Below are 23,728 nucleotides of genomic sequence, written 5' to 3' on the forward strand. Positions count from 1 at the left end.
TCTGATTAAGTACTTGATAATTTTGGTATAGTCTGAATATGGTCCTGACCAGTCTCGACCAGTTTCGACTCAGTCTTGACCAGTCTCGACCTGTCTCGACCAGTCTTGACCTGTCTCGACCAGTCTTGACCTGTCTCGACTCAGTTTTGATCTTTAAATTGAGCCTAGACTGGTCTGAATCAGCCCATCTAACTCAATTTTAAATTGGTCTTACAAAATTCAAGATTATTTGGTAGTTTGTTGTATTGCTATCAAATTTAAGGATTTAATTAATAGGTAAAAAAAGCTATAATTTTCCGTTCAGACTAAATTCAGATAGTCACCTTTAAATTTTTTTATTACTTTTCCAAATCAACATGAATTTTATAAAACTTTGCAGTTATCTCAATTATAAATTGATCTTACAGAATGCCAGGTTGTTTGGTAGTTTGGTGTATTGCTGTCAATTTTAAGGATTTAATAAATAGGTAAAAAAAGCTAGCAATACACCAAACTACCAAACAACCTGGCATTCTGTAAGATCAATATTTAATTGAGATAGATGGATAGTTATATGAAAATCCAAGTTGATTTGCAAAAGTTATAAAAAAAATTAAAGGTGTCTATCTAAATTTAGTCCGAACTGAAAATTCAAGCTTTTTTTACCTACAAATTAAATCATAGAATTTAACAGAAATACACCAAACTGCCAAACAACCTAGCATTCTGTAAGAACAATTTATAATTGAGATAGCTGTTTAGTTTGATGAAAACCAAGTTGATTTGAAAAAGTTATAAAAAAATTTAAAGGTGAATATCTGAATTTAGTCTGAACGGAAAATTCTAGCTTTTTTTATCTATCAATTAAATCCTTAAATTTGACAGCAATACACCAAACTACCAAATAACCTTTAGCCATATCCTGCATGTAATGATTTTTTTTTATTAACAATTCGTTTCATCTGTATCGATTACTGTAGTCTATAACATTTTTAGCTTTGACACGCGAGACACGATATTACTTTGAAATCTTGGTGCAGATGCATAGCAAGAGATATATACCCAGTGGTTTCAGTCAGTAAGTAAACTAAGTTAATCAATGCTATACTGTGACAGCTGCGTTACTGATTAGACTTTGTCACCTGTTTTGTTCTTGACATCTATTTCCAGAATGGCACCTTTTTTCGTACTATCGTTTAACACTGTGAATCAAGATAACTAATACTATTACATATACTTTGTCTGAAATATTGCCAGACAATGCTAGATCTGCAAATTTTCAGTTTTTAAATTTTTGTTCTTCCCTAGACGGGATTTGAACTCATGCTTCTGTATATACATTATATTATATAAATTGCAAAAATTGCGGTTTGTATCCAACGCAATCATAGGTTTGAACGTTGTTTTCAATTTAGACTTGTTTATATTTTTTCGTTTGGGCTTGTATTATATTTTCTTTCGGGTTTATATGGTCCGTTCATCCTTTTTCGACTCTTTAAAATTCAAGAGTCTATCCTAAATTGAGGTAAATTTTATGGCCTTCCAAATACTGTTTCGATCCCTAACATCACTGAAGAGACATTGATTGTCGAAATCCGGATATGGTGTACTAATTTTTGCACCTTTTGTTTGCGGTATACCATCTTTACTGCAAGTTTATTGTTTTCTGTTTGGTATTAAATTCATATTAAAGATCCATTTTGTTACATCTTGTGATCCGTTTATTTGGCAATCGCCAATGGCAGTCAGCAGGGTTTAAGAACATCAGTTGTTCGACCTGTTAGTCAAATGCGTTTTGTTAAAATATACTTTTTCACTCTTTTGGTCATTTGGAAAATGTTGTTTGTGCTGTATTTCGACCCCTCTACCAAGAAATTTGTTTTGCATGCACACGTATAAAAATTGCGGTTTTTATCCAACGCAATCATAGGTTTGAACGTTGTTTTCAATTTAGACTTGTTTATATTTTTTCGTTTGGGCTTGTATTATATTTGCCTTCGGGTTTATATGATCCGTTCATCCTATTTTGACTCCTCAAAATTCAAGAGTCTATCCTAAATTGAGGTAAATTATGTGGCCTTCCAATAACCGTTTCGATTCCTAACATCACTGAAGAGACATTAATTGTCGAAATCCGGATATGGTGTACAAAAAATCTTTGCACCTTTGTTTGCGGTATACCATCTTCGCCGCAAGTTTATTGTTTTCTGTTTTGTATTAAATTTATAGTTAAGATCCATTTATTACACCTTGTGATCCGTTTATTTGGCAATCGCCAATGGCAGTCAGCAGGATTTAAGAACATTTGTTGTTCGACCTGTTAGTCAAATGCGTTTTGTTAAAATATACTTTTTCACTTTTTTGGTCTTTTGGAAAATGTTGTTTGTGCTGTATTTATACCCCTCTAACAAGAAATTTGTTTTGCATGCACATGTATAAAAATTGCGGTTTTTATCCAACGCAATCATAGGTTTGAACGTTGTTTTCAATTTAGACTTGTTTATATTTTTTCGTTTGGGCTTGTATTATATTTGCCTTCGGGTTTATATGATCCGTTCATCCTATTTTGACTCCTCAAAATTCAAGAGTCTGTCCTAAATTGAGGTAAATTATGTGGCCTTCCAATAACCGTTTCGATTCCTAACATCACTGAAGAGACATTAATTGTCGAAATCCGGATATGGTGTACAAAAAATCTTTGCACCTTTGTTTGCGGTATACCATCTTCGCCGCAAGTTTATTGTTTTCTGTTTTGTATTAAATTTATAGTTAAGATCCATTTATTACACCTTGTGATCCGTTTATTTGGCAATCGCCAATGGCAGTCAGCAGGATTTAAGAACATTTGTTGTTCGACCTGTTAGTCAAATGCGTTTTGTTAAAATATACCTTTTCACTTTTTTGGTCTTTTGGAAAATGTTGGTTGTGCTGTATTTAGACACCTCTAACAAGAAATTTGTTTTGCATGCACACGTATAAAAATTGCGGTTTTTATCCAACGCAATCATAGGTTTGAACGTTGTTTTCAATTTAGACTTGTTTATATATATATATATATATATATATATAACCCAAAGGTTTTATACCGACTTGATATTGCATGCAAATTTGGTTTTAGTTAAGAAAGTACTTTTTGTACATTTCTTTTTACAGTTACTCAAATTCAGCCAAAAAACTGGCAAAACTGAAGATATGTACTGGATTTAACTTAAAAATTAAAATGATTTGAATTATCTTGACAAACGAAAGTCTTAAAACTATTGATTGTGATCAGAAAAATAACAAGTCGTTTAATCTCAACGTGGATTCAAACTGATGTTTGATCAATATCTATCTGTTTGACGTTGTCTGAAAGTGGTATTAAGGTGGATGGGGGTCTTGATTAAAATCCATAGAATTTTTTAAAAATTTGTCAAAATGTGTTTTTATCATGCTTTTTTCCAAAATGTCTACAGGTTGTGCAAAATTGTCAGATTTTGTATAAATTATGCATGGAAAATTCAATTTTGTGTGATAAAAATTAAAACTACACCATAGAATTTGAAGATAAAATGTGAGAAGATAGCTCCTTTAACATGCTTTCAGATAAGAAAAAGAAAAAAATGGGGTCACCGGACTTGTTTTCTTGCTACATATTAAAATAGGTAAATTCACAACATTTTCTATAATAAAAATTACTTTATCTGAGTTATCTCCCCTTATGAGGCGAAGTTGAAAAAAAATGAATCAAACAAAATTAATGTGTTTTTTTTTAGATAAACAGCCGTAAATATGATAAAACACATAATTTTCTATATTAACATAAAAAGTCCTACACATGAATTACCTACTACTCTCGAAATTTGCACATTTTATTAAAGATCTAGACCAATTGTCATCTGCTACTTCAAAATCCAAGATGGAGGAAGACACCCCAGACGGCCCGAGAACACAGTTATTTCGTAGTGCATTTCTTTTAGACAATAAATTCAAATTAAAAAAATCGCACCTGCTCTATCTCAAAAAGATTTTTACAGTGTAGTGTACTACTATTGATACAAATAATATCAAAATTATAGAAACTTCTACCAGCTCTAACTCAAAATATTGACAATTCTGTGTTAAGGGGGGCTAAAATTCAGTTTGACAGCTTCAGACATTCTAATTTTTGACCTTTTTTAACTGGACCAAATCACTACTTAACATTAAGATTCAGCACCCAAATTTTTTTAACATGTAATTTCATCCCCTTACTTAATATTTCATGCATAAAATATCAAGAAATAAATTGGGAAAGTGTATCAAAAAAAAAAATGCAAGTTATACACTGTTCACACTAGGGACTATATTCGTAGACAACGAAAATCAAAGGACGATAACTGTGTCCTTGGACCAGACACCTTAAAGGCCAATTTCACTTGAATCAATTAAGTACTTTATCAAGTCCTTCAATCCTTACTACATTTACAGTATTATTTAAATGCATGTATACTATAAGGTTTTAACAACATATCGGCGTTTTTCAGAGCATGTCTTTTAATAGTGCATGCTCAATTAGTGTTATCTCTCAGAAAATAACCGTATAAAAACAAAAAGGAGATTATCAAATTGAATATCAACTTCTGTAAACTACATGGTTAAAGTAAAGTTATATAAACGACATAGATCTAACAGTAAATCAGGAACGAAGAAAAGTACAACTCGCGTTTTAAAAGGTTATATTTGACAAGACAGTTGAATAAGGTTTACCAATTTTTTAAGCCACCAACGTAGTAGCTTCATCTGGGAGAGATAATATAGAGAACTAATTTTTCCATGAAAGTCTATAGTAGCTCTTAATTCAGACACAGAAACACGGCGATCCATAGAGCAACTTATATGTCGTATAAAAACTTCGTCTATTGGGCTTACAATATTAGTTTTACAATAACCTTATTTGTAACCTTATTTATTGAATAAAACTTAACACTCAAAACATGTAATGATAAGGGTGGTTTTTAACGACCTTGACTACCCATGAGGGTCTTGCAAGGTCTTCTAAAACATGCATCATTTTAATCATGCCTTTACCCAAAATATTGGTTTCAATTTAGTTACATAGTTTTACTGACATGCTTAGACGTTTTTTAGTTGTTCTGTTTAAGTCCTTTTGGTTTTATGTGATAAATGCAAAGTTTTGGTGTCAAACTCGTGTTGTGCCCATGGAAATCGAATCATACTTTTTTACGGAGAAATTGTATTATAAATACTTCGCAGTTACCTTATATTCCTAATTTGCAACAGATATTTTTCCAGAGGAAATGGTTTGGTTGAATAAATTTACAGCATCATACAATTCACTATATAGCAACAGTTAAATGATGTTGTTTACTTGCATCTTTTTACACCCACTTATGGCGTACAAATTTACAAGACTGGTATCTTTGATGTGTTTTTTTTTTATTATGCAGAAGGTTAAAGGCAGTATATGTCTTTACATTTAATTACAATTGTTATATTATAATTTTGTCTTTACTATAACGTTGTTATAGTAAAATTTACGAATTGCCAAAGACAAATATTTTATGTAGCGTAATTAACGTTAGTCAAATATTTTTACTGAACAATTACATGAAATATCTGTTTTGGTTTCGTTAAAGATATAATTTGTCTGTTATATGCCAGAAATCAATTCTAATACAATATCTTGGCGAGAGAAAAATGTATATTATCTTGCAAATATTTTCTAGGTTTAAGTATATTTTTAAAATTCATTTTGTTTAGTTGTGAAATATTTCTGTTGTTTTGAAAGTACCATTCTTCTTTGGTTTTGCTTATTAGACAGTAATAACATTGTTACCATCAAAACTTGATCATAAAATTATAAATATGACGAAATGTATAACGGTTCATTGAATTTGTCATATCTCAGATTGTTTTCTCCACCAGAAATATACAAAAATCTTATTGTATAATCTGTGAAAATCTATAATAAACAAGTTTTCATATTGTGAAAAACTATTTTTTATTACAGGAACCATTTGATACTGTACAAAAATTTGAAGAAATTAGAAAAAAAAACTTTAAGATTTTAGTTTCTTTGGAAAGGGGATTAAAAATTGAGTTTTCCACAAATTATCTTTTTATTTATTAAACAAATTTCCCCTTTCCCTGTTCACCCTTATGTTGTACTTTGTTGCAGGTTATACAAGCTGTATGACTAGACATTTCTGACCTATCATGCAGAGATGTCTAAACCCTGATTAATTGTCCATCCATTCTAATCAAGGACAAATGAAATTTATCCGTCTGAATTCTGTTGTCAAGGTTGCTAATTAGTAGTTACAGAGAAGAATAAGCCAGCACTGACATACATTTTGATAACAGAAAAAAAAATTCCATTGATGCTATGAAGATGACTTGGAGTGGGGTTTGTTGTTCTATGCATACCCCCCATTCAATTTAATATGATTCGTTTAACCATTTGCTCTGACTGGTCCTAAAGGAGGTTTATACCCTAGAAATAGATTTAATGCGCTAATGGTACATCATGTAACTATGCATATTTTTTATAATTATAATTTTAATGTTCTAAAGATATATATATAAAGTTGCTGATGGGGTTACATAGGTATGACCAATTTCTCCTGAATTCTTTTCCTCTCAGGATAAAAAAAAATGTTAAAAGCTATTGGAGTTTCATTAATCGCAGATTAACGGCTAATGCGTGCAGTTAATTGTGAACAGGTACGAAAAAAAATTGAAATCATGTCTTGCACTGTCTTCATTCATCTTCGTATACAAAGAAAATAGATAGATTGACATTGTAAAGATATATTATTAAAATAAGTTAAATTACATAAATACCAAACTCCAAGGAAAATTCAAAACGGAAAGTTCCTAATCAAATGGGAAAATCAAAACTCAAACACATGAAACGAATGGAATACAACTGTCATATTCCTGACTTGGTACAGACATTTCCTTATGTAGAAAATGGTAGATTAAACCTGGTTTTATAGATAGTCAAACCTCTTACTTGTATGACAGTCGCATGGAATTCAATTATATTGACAACAATGTGTGATCAAATCACACAACTTACACTGTTATTGCATATCATTTTAACTTATATTTAAAGTATTGTCAGTGTATTGTATTATAATTGGTCTATATTGTATTATTCTCGGTATACGTTGTGTATTTATTTGGAAAGTAATTACATAACTAGTTGTGAAAAAGCATTATTGTGTTTAAATAGATTAAAAAATAGAGACTGTTTATTGTAAAATCCTTGGTAAAAGTAGACTACATGTATTTGGTTATGCATGTATGATGTATAGAAAAGGTCCGTTTAATTGTTTAGTTTTGTTTGGAATTCAAACCAGAGCTTAACTTAATTTTTATTAAAAGTTTGGAAACAGATGTGTTTATATTTTTGTATTTCTTTTTATTTAATGAAAGGAAAAAACGCTGTTCCTATTTTTTCTTTAAATTGATTTCCAATCATTGAAATTCATTATTTGAGCATATTCATTTCTCTAGAAATTTTATTAAACATTATTTGGAGTAATACTGTACTATCTTAAATGCGAAACTTTTTTTTTATTTTCTGTTTTGCATTGTGTCATATTATAATATTGTCTAAAATTGTTGTGTTATTGTAGATATGCATTGATATTCTTGCAATTGTTTAATACAGAAAAAAATGAATATAAGTGCAAATAAGCGAAAGCGAATCCCACTTAGCATTAGACGCGTTTTTTTTTTTTTATAAAGAATAACATCAGGTAAAAAGTACATTCTAGCATAACACTAGAAGTATAAGAAGTCGTATTATACATGTAGCACTATAGAATTTGAGATATCCATACACACCAGGTTAGAAATCAGTAAGCCATACCAAGTTGTTGTAGTTGTTCTTTGGTTTTATGTGTCCTTTTGTCAGTCAGATTGTTTTGAGTGCCATCAGTTACACTGAGTAAGTATATCAGTACAGTAACTGCATTTACTTGTGGAAGTATATAAGTGCGGGTGCGGGATTTTCTCGCTGTGTTGAAGACCCATTGGTGGCCTTCGGCTGTTTTCTGCTCTTTGGTCGGGTTGTTGTCTCTTTGACACATTCCCCGTTTCCATTCTCAATTTCATACATGACTTATAAAAGTTAATCCTACAGTCGAAATAGGTATTCACGATAGGAAAGTGTAACTTTAATTTATGAAGACAAGGATCAGTTGTGTTTATTAAACAGAAGTTGTAAGTACCATGTATTTATTGATTTGGTCTAGCTACTGTTATCTTTGGTTATTGTGACTGGTGTTTACGACTGAATTGTATAGTTGTACATCTTTGTAGTTGCACTTTCTTATTACTAAGTGTTACTTTGTCTTGTTTTATAGTGATGTTTTGTGACAACACATACGGTTAGATAACTAATGTGTGATTGGAGACACAGATGAATTACAAAAGTAAGGAAAGTAATCAGCTTTATGAATTTTGTAAATTAGATTACTTTATATTTGAGGATTAGTGGTTTTGTATAGAAGAGTTGATATATTAGGTTCACATTATTTAGTTTATAGTTAAACAAGCACTTTTTAATCAGGGTACTGTCATTGTTTTTACTATTCCTACTTCTTTCTTTTGGGTATACCCCAATGTTATTTTCAGATAGTATATATTACTTGTAGTTCATTTCTACTATAAACTTCAGATTATTAATACATAATTTATTTTAGTTTTGTCTTGAATTATAGGTACTTAATATTTAATAAAAAAAAATGATATTCATTATAGCATTGATTAGTATATAACTTTCAGAACATTTTTGTTCTTCTTACAATGAGTTTATTTCAGTTGTCTTTAACCATGAATATGTCAGTTAATTTAACAGAAGAGGAAGTTCGGAACATCATTGCTGCCTTTACAGATATGCATATGAAGCCAAATGCAGAATCTTCAGATGCATTTAAAGGTTGGATAAAGGTGTTATCAACACAGAAATTAGTATGCACTGGATACATCATAGTGATTTTTATATTCTCCGGAGATCATAAAGGAGACAAAACATATGTCTGAATGTATCAAATGTTATGGTTAATCATTGAGAACTACCGGCACTTTGGGTAATTGCTCAGGCCATTAAACGTTCACTTACTTGGCCTTTTAACGTTCTTGATTCTAACGTCACTAATGATTCTTTTGTAGAGGAAATGCGCATCAGGCTTAGAACATTATAAGCCTGGTATCTTTGATGAGTTTTTAAGAGGAGAACCAAGCAAAGTAGTCCTGTGACTATGCCCGAAAGCTACTCTCTATGATATCATCGACAAAATGAATAGCATTTATGGAAAAGGGAGAGTTATTGACACAATTCTACACAGCAAGACAACACAAGATGAAGATGTTTCTACCTGGTGATGCCGCCCAAAAGACATTTTCATTTTCAAGGAAGATGAAGAAGATATGCTACAATCAGAGTTTTAAAACGGATAAAAACCGGAACTCAAGAGAATTTCAGGATATAAATTTGATATCATCAAGGATTAAAACCATTTATTTTTAATGAGACGAGAATTGGAACACCAACAAAAATAACATACCAAAGAAAACAAATTTACATTAAAAAAAAATTATCGACTAAGCTAGCGAATGTACCAGAAAGCAAGGTGAATAACGACCTCGTGATCGTAGATAAGCGATTGATGTCACAAATTGATCGTCTAGAGTAACGAAAAGAGCCACCAGTCAACAACAGTACGCATAGCAGGACAGATCCGAAACACCGAACACCTGATGATTCTTTCTTTTTTTTCTTTTTTTTTTGAAAATTGAATATTTTAATGACATAGATTTTTTATTTTATTTTGGACAATGATCACAAATTCTATGATTTCAATTAATCAGCCTAATCAACAATCATGATTATTTAGTTAAAATTTGAAATTAATTATCACATTTTCTGCCGGCTCAGCAGTAAAACAGTTAATTCATAAGGTCTAACTTAATTTCATAATTATAAGGCAAAAAACAAATTCACAGTTATCATATACATATAATTTGTTTAACCAAAAAACAGCAACTACTTATATATGAAATTACAGACATTTTTCAAAGGAAATGTTGGGATAAACCTGGTTTTATAGCTAGTAAAACCTACCACTTGTATGACAGTTGTTTATAATTACGTAATATTACCCAAACAGACATAATTGGGTTGTTGGAAACCTCATGATCATCGGTTCTAACAATCAATCAGTCACTTTACAACAGACGATCTACACCGATTGAACCATTTACCCGTATATTGAAAAAGGACCAATATCTATTTGCGCCAAAAATGAATCAATTTGTGCCACTGATTATTTTCGCCAATGCTACTTCTGCGCCACTTCATTTTGAAAACCATACGTTTCATATGCGCCATTAATAATCATAAAATTGCACCAATTTTATCAATTTATTTATTTTTACATATTATTTATATATATCTACTAAATGATTGACTTCCCTCCTCCTGTATCATCCACATCCACATCTCCTGGTTTAAGAAACGCTAATCCGACAAAAATGGTGTAACCATTTATAATGTCAGTTCAATTTTTCTTGTATTCTTTTGCAAGACCTAAATTCTGTAGACGAATCTACAAGACTGAAGGACGACGTTTGGAAGCATGTCTTTTACTATTTTATGCATTCGTTCTGCAAATCTAGATGAATTGTGTTAAAGTTCATTAGTGACTGGGTAATAGAAATGACAGTTTTAGTCATAAAAGGAGTTGTTTCTATGAGAAAATGAATTGTCTGTTTCACCCAAGTGCAATCTTTAGATTCAGATTTCAGATTCAATATTTTATTATAGTCTCACTACTTGCAATACATAAATATACCATACATACAGAGTATATACACAATATAAATCAGACAATTTACAAATATAAAATACAAGTACCATTCTATTAAGAATTATGAGAGACTGTAAAATAGATTCTATATAAAACTATTTAGATGGTAATACTCTAATGATGCCATATCTAAAAGTTGATAATAGGGTTGTTATCCGTGATGGGTTTTTTTCTTTTGTTTGACAAGACTATCTGGTTCATTTTGCAATCACATGATTCGTCACATTTAAAAAGGTTAAAGATTTAGCAAAGAAAAATAATAAATAAACATTGTACATCATTTAGTCAATGCTTTCCGTAGTAACAATGTTTTCCCTAAGTATAATGTTGACAATTTTTCACTAAGAAACCCAAACAGACATAACTGAGTTGTTGGATACCTCATGATCATCGGTTCTAACAATCAATTAGTCACTTTACAACAGACGATCTACACCGATTGAACCATTTACCAGCATATTGAAAATAGGACCAATATCTATTTGCGCCAAAAATGAATCAATTTTCACCACTTCTAATTTTCGCCAATGCTACTTTTGTGCCCCTTCAATTTGAAAACCATACGTTTCATTTGCGCCATCAAATCAATCATACAATTGCACCAATTTTATAAATTTATTTATTTTTACATATTATTTATATATATCTACTAAATGATTGACTTCTCTCCTCCTGTATCATCCGCATCCACATCTCCTGGTTTAAGAAACGCTAATTCGACAAAAATGGTGTAACCATTTATAATGTCAGTTCAATTTTTCCTGTATTCTTTTGCAAGACCTAAATTCTGCAGACGAATCTACAAGACTTAAGGATGACGTTTGGAAACATGTATCTTACTGTTTTGTGCATTCGTTCTTCAAAATCTAGATGAATGGTGTTAATTTTCAAGGGTGATTGGGGAATAAAAATATGGTAACTTTTGGTCTTCTTCCGACCGGCAATAAAATCCTTGGAAAAGTGGGGAGTCCGTTTGGCTGTGCAGGATTTACAAGAACGCAATCACGTCCAGTCAGAATGGGGACTTTAAATCCGACGCCTCGTTTAAAGAGAGTGCCACACTCTCTACACGATAAGAACCCTTCGAGGGGTCCGTATGTGACCTGTTGAAAGCCCAAATGTCTGTCCCTATCCAATATGCCCTCATTTATCAGTGGTAGTCTAAATTTCCCCGAACTTCATCCCGGACGGCCTCTATTACAGGACATACCTATTGAATTTATTGTTAAATTGTTCTCGTCCTGAACATGCATGAAATATTTGCCACTGGACGTTAAACCTATAACAATCAATCAAGTTAATGTTCAAGGTCAGATTAATTTTGATTAATAGTCAGTTTAAAGTCGATATGTTTAATATCAGTACTTAGAATATAGCAAAGTACTCTCGTTAAAAAAATATACAGGTAAATGTGGGGCAAATTTATACCATCTATTGGCGCAATTAATACCATCAGAAAAATAGAGTGAGCGCAATTGATAGCTTTTTAAAAATGTAATTGGCGCAAATTGATTCTGGCCGAAAATAGAAAGTGTCATATATTGAAAATAGAAAGTGCTATATATTGAAAATAGAAAATACCATATATTGAGAATAGAGTGTGACATGTATTGAAAATAGAAAGTGTCATATATTGAAATAGAAAGTTAATGATAAACTACACTGTAAAAGTGGTGTTTAGATCCTAAACACAATTCTAAGCACATTTTTTGTGCAATTTTTTTTACAAGTTTTGGTCTAAACGTGTCTCAGTACAATGTGTTAAGAATTGTGTTTAGGATCGTGTTTAGCTTAGAAATAAGTGTTTTATTCCTAAACACTTTCATTCTAAAACATATTTTAAAGTGTTTAAATTCAAGACATGTTTACATTTAATGTGCTTACTGAGAAATGTGTTTAGAAATTAAACACAATCCTAAACACGTTTAGATTTAAACATGTAATCCAAGTGTTAAATTTCTAAGCACGATTTTTACAGTGTATAAATATAAAATCTTGTTCTATATAAAGGGTTATATTTGAGGACAACGAGAAAAATATATTTGAAAAGAAAAAGTATTAGGGCGATATATTTACATCGATCCATTGTTGATCTGTCTTTTATACATTAATATATGACTTAGTAATATATCCTAAACAAAGCTAAAAAATAAAAAGAAATAAAACTTATGCTCAAAATCTACATTGGACGTATTTACTTCAGTGGTTTTAATTGTATTACTTTAAAGTTATCAATTAATGGCAAATATAATTATGCATTTTAATGTTATTCTTGGGGTAAAATCATGACATAATTTCATAAAGAATTTAAAAATAAGATAACAAAAGAAGCATTGCTCTTTTGGATTATAAATTTTAAAAGTCATTCAGAATCATTGTTTTGACATCATAGTATTCACATATCTTTGTGTGGGTGTGTGTTTTGAATTTCTGTATGTCACTATCTAGAATGTATGTACCCATGAGTAATCTAGCTTTGTTTTGTTCCTTTTTTTTAAACTTCGTATGTAACTGATGGTAAGGAGTTCAATACTGGATGTATTTTGAGTTCTGTTCTGTACAAAATTTAACTGAGTTTTTTTCTTTCATTTCGGCTTTTAGCTTACTTGTCTATTTATTGGCAATGGTTCAGTTGATTTGTTTCTTCCATTATAATTTTGTTGGGACGCTTTTTCTCAGTTCGTGAATCGGCATTAAATTACTATATTGTAGAATGTCTTGTACTCTTGGAAAGAAGCTTTCTGGATTATCTGAGTTGGCAATCAGCTGTCTCTCTGGTTATCTAAAGTCTTAGTTTTGTATTTTCACTTCTTTGGATGGAGTAAAGTAAGCTAAGCTGTCTTTTATGAAGCTCTGCTTCGATTGGTGCCAATACTTTGTCCATGTACATATTTTTAATCACTTGTCTTTTTTTTTTCTTGCAAATATCACTTATCAAGTAATCTGCAAATTTAAAAAAAAATTGTTGTGTAACTATAATTTCAATATTTTTAACCACATACTCCGCGCATGCAACAGTTCGTAATCTTCACTTATATGAAGCCGATACAGTATATCTGAAGAAGAAGAAGAAGCTTTAACGTGAGAGTACCCAAATTGCACCTATTTTGACAGTTTTTTCACCTACGTTTAATTATGATCCAGACAAAAGTTTCCCGCATTCTGTGTTTATTTTGTAGATGTATTCTTATTTACTATATAGTTCCACCAATTTAATTTTGAATCCACATTGAATTATAGAAAAATGGGTTTGAACCGACCTCCAAACGATCCATGATTCTGTAATGAGGAGTACCCAAATTGCATCCATGCTTAAATTCACATTCTTAAAAATCGAATAACAGATATTTTGTTTTATATTTCCTCAAATATTTAGAACAATGTGACATTAGTCAATGCTTACTTTTTATTTTTTAAGAAATGGATGCTTGTAACATGTTTTATTTGCTAATTTTTAAAAGATGACTTTTAGTGAACGTCGCATGGCGACGTTTCCATAGATTTTACTTTTTCCAGTGAATTCTTCATCTGATGATATATACAGTGACAATTTTTTTTTTTGCTAAAAAGGTGCAATTTGGGTACTCGATGCAATTTGGGTACTGTGACGTTACATGAATCTGCTTCGTCTGTGGACATCAGTACAATATGTCATAGCATGACAGAATACTCTTATCCTTAAAAGCAAATGTGTACAGTAAAAAACAGTCACTGTGCATTTCACATATTACCAAATCAAATCAAATCAAATCAAATATTTTATTGTCTTATAAACTTTACAGTTTGTGACCAACATGTATTAACACAATAAACATATATACATATATATCAAACAAACACAATAAAAACAGCATCAAAATTTATAAAAACAAACAAGTTGTTAAGAGTCCCTTGCCCTCAGTTCTAATGACTTTTTCAAGAAGGATCCTAACTTATTTGTTTGTAAAGGCGTTGATGGATTTAGTAAATAATGAATTTTTTCTTCTTCATTTAAATTATTAAAGTTATTATTTTCAGTACATATGTGTTCAAAAAAGGCATTTCTTAGTGTTTTATTATAATCACAATAGAGTAAAAAATGTTTCTCATCCTCTAGTATTTTACATTTATGACAAAGTCGTTCCTCTCTTGGGATTTTAAAATATCTCCCCTTTTCAATTAAGAGGGAGTGATCACTTAGTCTAAATTTACCATTAGCGTTTCTCTCCCCATACTCGTTACTCCCTAAAATCATTAGAAACGACAAACGAGTTAGTGGTGTACAGGTATATCACAGACAAAAAATAAACAAATAATTATCATCAACATCATCATCAATCATATAAAATTGCGTATTGTCTACCCGGACAGCATCTGGGTGCAGCCCAGCTGGTCCACCCAAGGCATGCCTTAAAAATAATCCACTCACTCTTACAGAGTAACATTTGTGGTGAAAATACGTACATATTTGACTAAAGGTTATGAGGAACCTTAAATTGGTTTCAGTTGAAGAGTCCTAGTTATAGTAGTCTCAAGTTTCCAGTTTTATACAGAAAATACAAGGATAAACTTTTTATAATAATCTTTATTTTCTAACCATTTCTGTTTAACAGGTTGGGAACAACCCCTCAAACCCCTCAATGTAATGACTATCCCTTTTATGAGGGGTACATTTCAAGTGATAAAATTTTTTTTTTTGTAAAAACCACTTTTTAGTACAAATGAGCAAATATTTATATTATTTCAAGAAACTTTTCCCAAAGAACTATACATCTATCTGGTATTATATGGTCAAAACATGTCCAAGAATTCTGTAATATTCCAGGACTTATATCTTCCTTATTATTATAAATAAGTGGAACCCTCTTCTAGAAAAGTTGTTCCAAATATAATAAATTTTTCCCTTTTTAAGTTGAAAAATCGAAGTTTTTCTTTTTTACAATAGTAAAACAACCCCTTGTCTCAGGGACAGTCCCTCATTTTAAGGGATATCCCTCATTTTGGGGGGTTGTTCCCAACCTCTTAAAAGGGGCACTAGCTACGAGATGTATAAAAAATCTAAAGTATGATTTTTTTTTTGTTCAATCATTAATGAAAGTGAAATAGTGAAATAATAATCCGCTTTTAGCAGCCAATATGGTTCAATTTTGTCAAATTAAGCTAAGAAACATTCATGATGAATTATTCACTTGCAAGTGAATAATTCGACCTCATTAAATTCGTATTCATGTAAACTTCAATTTAACCCCTTAGCTAGAGATGGATAACGCATGAATTGTGCGTGTTCGGTTATTTAAAGGAAATGAATGTCAACATTGAAAGTGAAACAAAGGTAAATCATTTGATTGACTGATTCGATCCACAAAAAATCATTCTTATACAGGTAAAAACGATGATTAACATATATTTTTAATCTATAATATGAAATTAAACAGACCTAGAAAAATCCAATTGCACGAGTTCGCTTTCTATTTATATCTATATTTATGTTAATATCGCTTATATGACCATCGGAGGTCAACTCGATAGTTAATTAGATGGCGTCAAGAATAAAATACACACAAAACGTAGCTACATATTATCGAGCCCATGCCCTGTAAATTGTTTATTTTAGACTTTTTATAATTTGGATAAATGTTTTACATGGTTATAAATCAAATTTGAGTCAAATCGGTGAACATGAATTTGACAGCTAGTGCCCCTAGTGGCTAAAAAACCTAAAAATTTACTCGAGTACAGACAGTTAAATAAAATTCAAAAATATTTTCTGTTATAGAAAATTAAAAATTTAACAGGATTTTGCAGTGCACTTTTTTTCATTCCTCCAGAAAGTGCCAAAATAAACTAAGTTGGGAAAGAGCTAGGTTTGAGAACTTCCCCACAGGTAATAATTGAAGTGAACTGTATTGATTGACATGGACAATAGATACCTGAAAATAATTGGTGATTTAAACTGTGTACCTGAGTGGACCATATCAAGTGAAACTCAACTGTTTGTTAATTTTATCATCTTCTGCAGGGAAGAAGAAAAGTGCACTGCAAAATCCAGTTAAGATTAAAATTTTCTAAAACATACAATGCATTTGAAATTAATTTATCTAGGGTATGCTATGCCTTAAAACTTTTCCAGATGCACAGGTTTGTCTGTACTCGGAGTAAATTTTGAGGTGAAAACGCAGCCATTTAGGTCAAAGGGTCCACATAAACCTTAAAACTTGAAACTTTGAATATGATTTGAGGAAAAAAACAAGTGGCTTTCTTTAAAAAAAGAAAAGCAATATGTGAACCCAAGACCGCTGACTAGTCACCAAAAAATTGTTGTTGAAGTTTTGTTTGCTTTTGAATTGAAATAATTGGCTGTGAATAGAATAAGATAATGATGATGTTAAAACACCTATACTGTGGATTCATTTATTTTCGTGGGTATCAATTTTCGTGGATAGAGAAAAAAAGACGTTTCGTGGTATACGTAAATTCGTGGATTGCTGATTAAAAAAAAAAAATTCAGATACGTAATTCGTGGATTTCTTTTTGATTTAGGAGATCATATAACCTCCTTGGTTTGATCAATAATAAAACAAAGAAAAAAGAAGGAATTCATTGAAAAAGTTTTGAATTGTCAAAATCCTCGCTTGGTCATTCTAGGTTAAAGTGTTCATTGAAAACTTCTATTACAATAATGGACAGAGACAAATAATTATTTGTTTGTTTTTACAATTTATAAATTCTTGTCGGAATTTTATAAGGCATTCAAAACTCTATGATTGAAAGCTCATTTCCCTAATCAGATATAATAAACAGTCATATAAGTAAAAGGTGTGAAAATAAATGTTCATGTCATAAACAATATTACCTACGGGCAATATCCCCGTACTTAATCCTATTGATTTTTTAATCACCAGTAAACCAAACTATGACACGATAATTAAGAACTTGCAGTTATTTTCCATGAAAAGTTTTAATCAATTTTAAAATGTAAATTATCACTGGTATTCGATATATTTATTATTGATTTAACCAAAATACTTGTATCTTCTTTCAATAAAAACTCGTGTTATGTTACAATGTTTATCGCTAGTCAACACTATACTAGAACTACATAACATAACCGGAAATAAACATCCGACTCCATACACATTTCTCAAGATTATTCTTCGTTGAATTCTTAAATTCGTGGTTCGCTGTGACCCACGAAACCCACGAAAATTGGTATACCACGAATAAAAATGAATCCACAGTATTAAAAATGTGTAATTGTGTGTAAATTCTTGCACAAGTCAGTTGAGAGCAATGTTGGATAGTTGTGAATAGAAAAGTGTATATATACAGCTACCATTTCAATTTACATTTTAAGGCTCGACTATTTTAATTATTACTTGGGAGTGTACATCATTTTTTCATAATCCTATTGCAAATCCCAGTTTCTGCAAACCGGATGTCTAATGCAAATTGCACAAACCAATCGCAATATAGATTTAAGCACTCAGTTTGCTTTATAATCTGGATGCATTAATTTTATCTATCATGTTCATATTTTGTTTCCTGGATGCATTCAATTATTCTTAACTCGTTATTTAAGCTGTCTGTACTCATGGTAGATGTGCATAGATAAATTTAAAGTCCAATTTTCATGTGAAGTGAAACCCTGTGGCATGCAACTTATAAGAAGGTTTCATATATTTTTCCTGAGAGTAACACACAAGCTTTATTAGGACCTCTTATTTAGAGACTTATTTTGGTCTCATAAAACATCTCAAATTTTAAGGATTTCCTGATTTTACATAAATCAATCCAAATATTCTACAGGAAAACTTGGTTTTAAAGAATATCTTATTTTCAGAAGTTTTATGAATACCTGAACATACTCTCAAAAAACCAATTTATATAAAAAGATATGTAGATATAAAAAGATACCAGGATTAAAATGTTGTACGCCAGACGCGAGTTAAATCTACAAAGAAACATCAGTGACGCTCGAATAAAAAAAGGTAAAAAGGCCAAATAAAGTTCAAAGTTGAAAGGAATTCAGGACCCAAAATTTCGGAACAAAGGTTTTGCCAAATACATCTAAAGTAATCTATTCCTGGGGTAGAAAATCCTTAGCATTTCGAAAATGTCAAAGTTTATAATAGGACAGTGACTCAAAAAAGAAAAGAAAAGAGACACAGCTAGAGGTCAGAATACCGTAAGTAATGATGACCGTGCTTGAAAGTCACATGTCAAGCTCTTACTGCCATGTTCTGAATTTAGATAAGAAAAGCAAAAATTCACATTCGCGAGCGAAATTAATATTTATGCATACAAATGATATTTTTGCGCAAGAAATAGTAAATAGAAAGCATACGCACTGATACTTTGGATAAGAATACGCATTTGCGTCATCACATATCATGCATATATTAATCTAATAGTTGAATTTCGGATGTCACCTACCTACCTCAAGTGTTTTGACTCAGGATTCATTGCCATTTAATCTGGAATTTGTGTGAACACAAACCAATAGCATGCGTGTGAACAGGGGGATATATAATGTGAATGAACTAAGACGTGTAGGATAGCTGGTCAATACAATGAATACAATTTTCAAAATCGTACCATAGTGCAAATATTTAGATGCTATAAGGTTGAACTATTAAAACAAACAAACAAAAAAGGAAATTGAAATTTTATAATTAACATACATTCCTGTTAATGATTTTTTTCCAAAATTTAGAATATGATATTAATAAACACAAACATCAAGTATTTACGGAAGGACATTTTATTTATCAAATCAATCTCTTCTTAAAGTCTAACATTCCACTATATGAATATATTGCTATACAAAATATAAGCAGAGACTTATAAATCCATACTAAAACAGTATAAAATAATTAACATTATGATAGTAATTAAATTTTGTTATGATTATTGTAAAATATTAGTTACGTTTTTTGTGATATGCAAAGATTTAAAATCCTTGTGAATTGAAACCATGCAAGTATTTTTTCATTCACGACCGTTTAAAATTTAGATATTTAGCTAACTTTGGGTACGCATCCCTGCTCATTGATGCTCATACGTTGCATATAATTTTCATAAATGTAATGACTGTTCAAACCTGTGAGACATGATGCACGTATATATGACAATTTTAATTATATTCTATTAAGAATAAATTCAGTCTCAGTTTAAACTTAATAATGAATATTCTCTTGGTCTGGTAGTATCTATTAACGAAATTAGATATTTTGACAGAAAAATCCTTTTGTTTAATTATCTTTCTGCTTTCAGACCACTGTGTTTCCAACCTAAGATAAATATTTATAACAGAAATATCGTTTTCTTAATTTTATTCATGCTTTCCGACATTTTCCCATGCTATGATTGAAATACAAATTATCAAATGATAAACATTCAGGAGAAATAATCAGTTTATTCTGGGACATTATATATCAATAAACTATTCCAAGGTTTATTGTCACAATGCACAACAGCACACTGTATTAAATACTACACACACAACGCATACAAGGACCGTCTCAAAGCATGAATTAAATAATTGCGTTATTATTATACTTGATATTTAATTAGCATTCGCATTATCAAAAACACATATGTTTTGTCAAAAGGCAAATAGGTTCTAACATATAAATTATTTTTGACTGCAACCTAGTCTTTATTGTTTTACTATCCAATCTACAAATGAACTTTGATTGTTGAAATATACAATGTCACGTGGTAGCCTATCCATAGAGGGACCGTATCAAAGACATAGATAACAATACCTGTATAAATGATTGAAAATTTTCGAGACGTTCCAACAATCTTGATTCCGAGGATATCGAATGGTCCTTAGAAACTTCCAAAACTCACCAATATATAGGCGTGAATGAGGGGTTCACGCCTATATTCAAATCTTCATAGTAAAAGTGCAACAGTTTTAGTCATAAAAAGGAGTTTCTATGAGAAATTGAATTGTCTGTTTTACACAAGTGCAATCTTTAGATGGTAATACTCTAATGATGCCATATTTAAAAGTTGATAATAGGGTTGTTATCCTTGATGTTTTGTTTGTCAAGACTATCTAATTCATTTTGCAATAACATGACTCTCTTAAAAAAGGTTATACTGTTAATTAAAGTTCGTTACTTTAGATAACTATTTGTTAATAAAATTACGTCTTTTGGAGTGTGCCTGGACAATGTATTTGGTCAGTTTTCGGGTATGATTCAACATTAACAATTTAACTTTTTTGTTACTGTTCATACATATGAAAGAAGACGTTGTCAAAAGTTCACCAAACAAATGTTCTCAGATACCAGTATAGAATGAACAGTCCAATAAAAAATGAGTCTCGGATTCAGTCACTTCATCAGCGCAAAATCTACAGAGTCTTTCTGCTGGTCATTCACCGATATAACGTCCAGTTTCTATCCTCGAAGGCAATATTCCACATCTGAATTGTGCTAAATGTGAACGTTCTACTTTGTCCAAATTTAGCTTAACATATTGTTCTTGTTCAAAAAAAGTTTTGAAAGTTATATGATTATTTTGTAATTTCTAACTGCTTCTGAATAACTATTGTATTTGTATAAGAACTGAAGAATAAAGGATTGTTATATTTAAGTGAACAAATGTCACAATATAACTTTTTATTTTCCTATTTTCCAACTTGTCAAATGGAAAAATAAATACCAAGGCATATCTTATTTGTAAAATTGTCCAATTAAACACTGTTTACATGTATATTAAATTTCCCCCTCATCTTCTAATAAAACCACCCTTGTATAGATGGTTCTCATGAGTTTACATCTATTTATTTTACTCAAATGACTAAGTATTGAATAAATAGATGATACCAGGCACCTGTTAGTATTCGCAATATGATTTAAAATACAACAAGTTTAAATTTGAATTATTTATTTATTCAATTAAATCCCTATCTATGTGTTGTATGATTTAATACAGACACATTATACACAGAAAGGAGCATACACTTGTAAATTATCAAATGATAAGCAAGTACACTTAAAATGTAGCCAAACAAAAGATTTTACAATATGCAAGGATTTGTATGTGGTGGGATCGCTATAATACAAATCCTTGCAATATGTCAGCAATTATAATTTTATCAATGATAATAAAAATGGAAACTTACAAATAATTATTTAAAGATTAAATGTTGATTCCTATAAAAAAAGAATCGTGTTGTATTTAACATGACAACAAAAGTAGTTAGTTCATTCAGTGTTAACATTTAGAACATTCATCATCTTCCTTAAAATAATTTCTACTCACTACTATACAGGTTTGGGCAAATTTTTGGAGTACCACAGTTTTGCAGATCTATGTAATTTTGTCTTTGGCTATATTTGCCAATTATGTTTGCATCTAATTGGAATTATAATTAAACTGTGGATTTACTTGGCCCAAACCTGTATTTAGTTTTTATTCAGCCTCAAGTAAATGTAATGGTTTCTTCACTAGACTCTGAACTAGTTATTTGAATTGGTTCAGGACCTGGTTGAGACTCCTTATACAGAAGTTGCATACTCACATTTACACTAGGAAAATACAAGCAGAGATAACCAATAAATATACATGTAGGATTTTGTCTGAGAGGTGGTAGCAGCACAGCAAATCTTACCAGGGGGCAAAAAAGGGTGGGGTTAGGGGGGGGGGGGGTTAAGAGTTATGATTGGATTAATATAATTTTATCAATGATAATAAAAATGGAAACTTACAAATAATTATTTAAAGATTAAATGTTGATACCTATAAAAAAGAATCGTGTTGTATTTAACATGACAACAAAAGTAGTTAGTTCATTCAGTGTTAACATTTAGAACATTCAAGCCTCAGTTACTTGTTTTTTAATTCATGTTTACCTGTCACAGTTGATTGACTTACTTCATTCTATAAACCTTGATTTAAATACTCACATACTTATTTTTAGATTCCTTTGGGCGTGACAACCTTAAAGATTGGTGAAATATTTTCTTTGAATAGATATTGATGGATTTATAGCCTGTTTTCAAATTGGACGTTTGTTCTTGTGAAGGAAGCTGCAAATATTTCTACTGGTGTCTTGTACAAGTATGTAATTATGATGAATTATTTTGAGATATATCATTCTGTAGTTTATTGAACTATTTATAAATAAAATAAATAATACACAAAATCCAAACCAAATCAGGAGAACACAATTGATGTTTTGTTATAATTATATGTAAACTGAAACAACACAGAAGATAGAAAGTAATTAAAGAGAACATTGTATTATACTACTTTTCTTAAAGAATAATATAAAACTGAGGTTACAAAATGGATTGATTGTTGTTTGCTTAATGTTGATTGGCAAATATTTCATGCATACTCAGCACATATTAAAAAAAAATCCTTTATTTTCTAAAAAAAACAAACATGTCAATGGATCTCTACATTAATTACTCTTAATATTACCTTACAAAGAATGAAGACTTTGAACTGATTTTCTTCCAATTAGGAAACAAAGAAATGTCTGAATATTTACAAATAAAAACCAGCTCATACATTGTTAGTTATACAATAAATTTATTGTTGTTAAGAAACTTGTGTTTTCTTCAGATTAGACACATTACATGTTACGTTTTCAATTGATTTTTATAGTTTGTTCTTATGTTCTGTTACACCACTGTCTCAGGTTTGGATAGAGTTTGGTGCTAAAAGTTTTAAGATAAAATATAATTGAGGGAATAGTTCAAATGTTATTTTCAACCATTTTTAGCACTTTTTTTATCTACAGCAATTTTTTTGATTTTTCAAGTTAAATCTACCTTATTTGGAATTTTTTTTTTTACACTTGTAACAAACGTGGTGTAACTTTTCAGTTTGGCACCCTGTGGTGAAATTAATGGTTATTTCTAAATCCCCATGGCTTGTTAGAT

At 30.6% G+C, this 23,728-nt stretch overlaps 1 protein-coding gene across 2 annotated transcripts in view; it reads left to right on the forward strand.

Moving 5' to 3' along the window:
• Positions 1 to 15,065: 15,065 nt before the first annotated feature.
• LOC127734001 (putative ferric-chelate reductase 1) overlaps positions 15,066 to 23,728 on the forward strand; it is a 47,548-nt gene continuing 38,885 nt past the window's right edge. For both annotated transcript variants that reach the window (XR_007997337.1, XM_052243541.1), the window contains exons 1-2: positions 15,066 to 15,106; positions 22,759 to 22,898. The gene's annotated coding sequence lies outside the window, so the exon portion shown is untranslated. The remainder of the gene's footprint in view (positions 15,107 to 22,758; positions 22,899 to 23,728) is intronic.

Source organism: Mytilus californianus, unplaced genomic scaffold (genome assembly GCF_021869535.1).
Source record: "Mytilus californianus isolate M0D057914Y unplaced genomic scaffold, xbMytCali1.0.p SCAF_1, whole genome shotgun sequence".
Classification (NCBI taxonomy): Eukaryota; Metazoa; Mollusca; class Bivalvia; order Mytilida; family Mytilidae; genus Mytilus; species Mytilus californianus.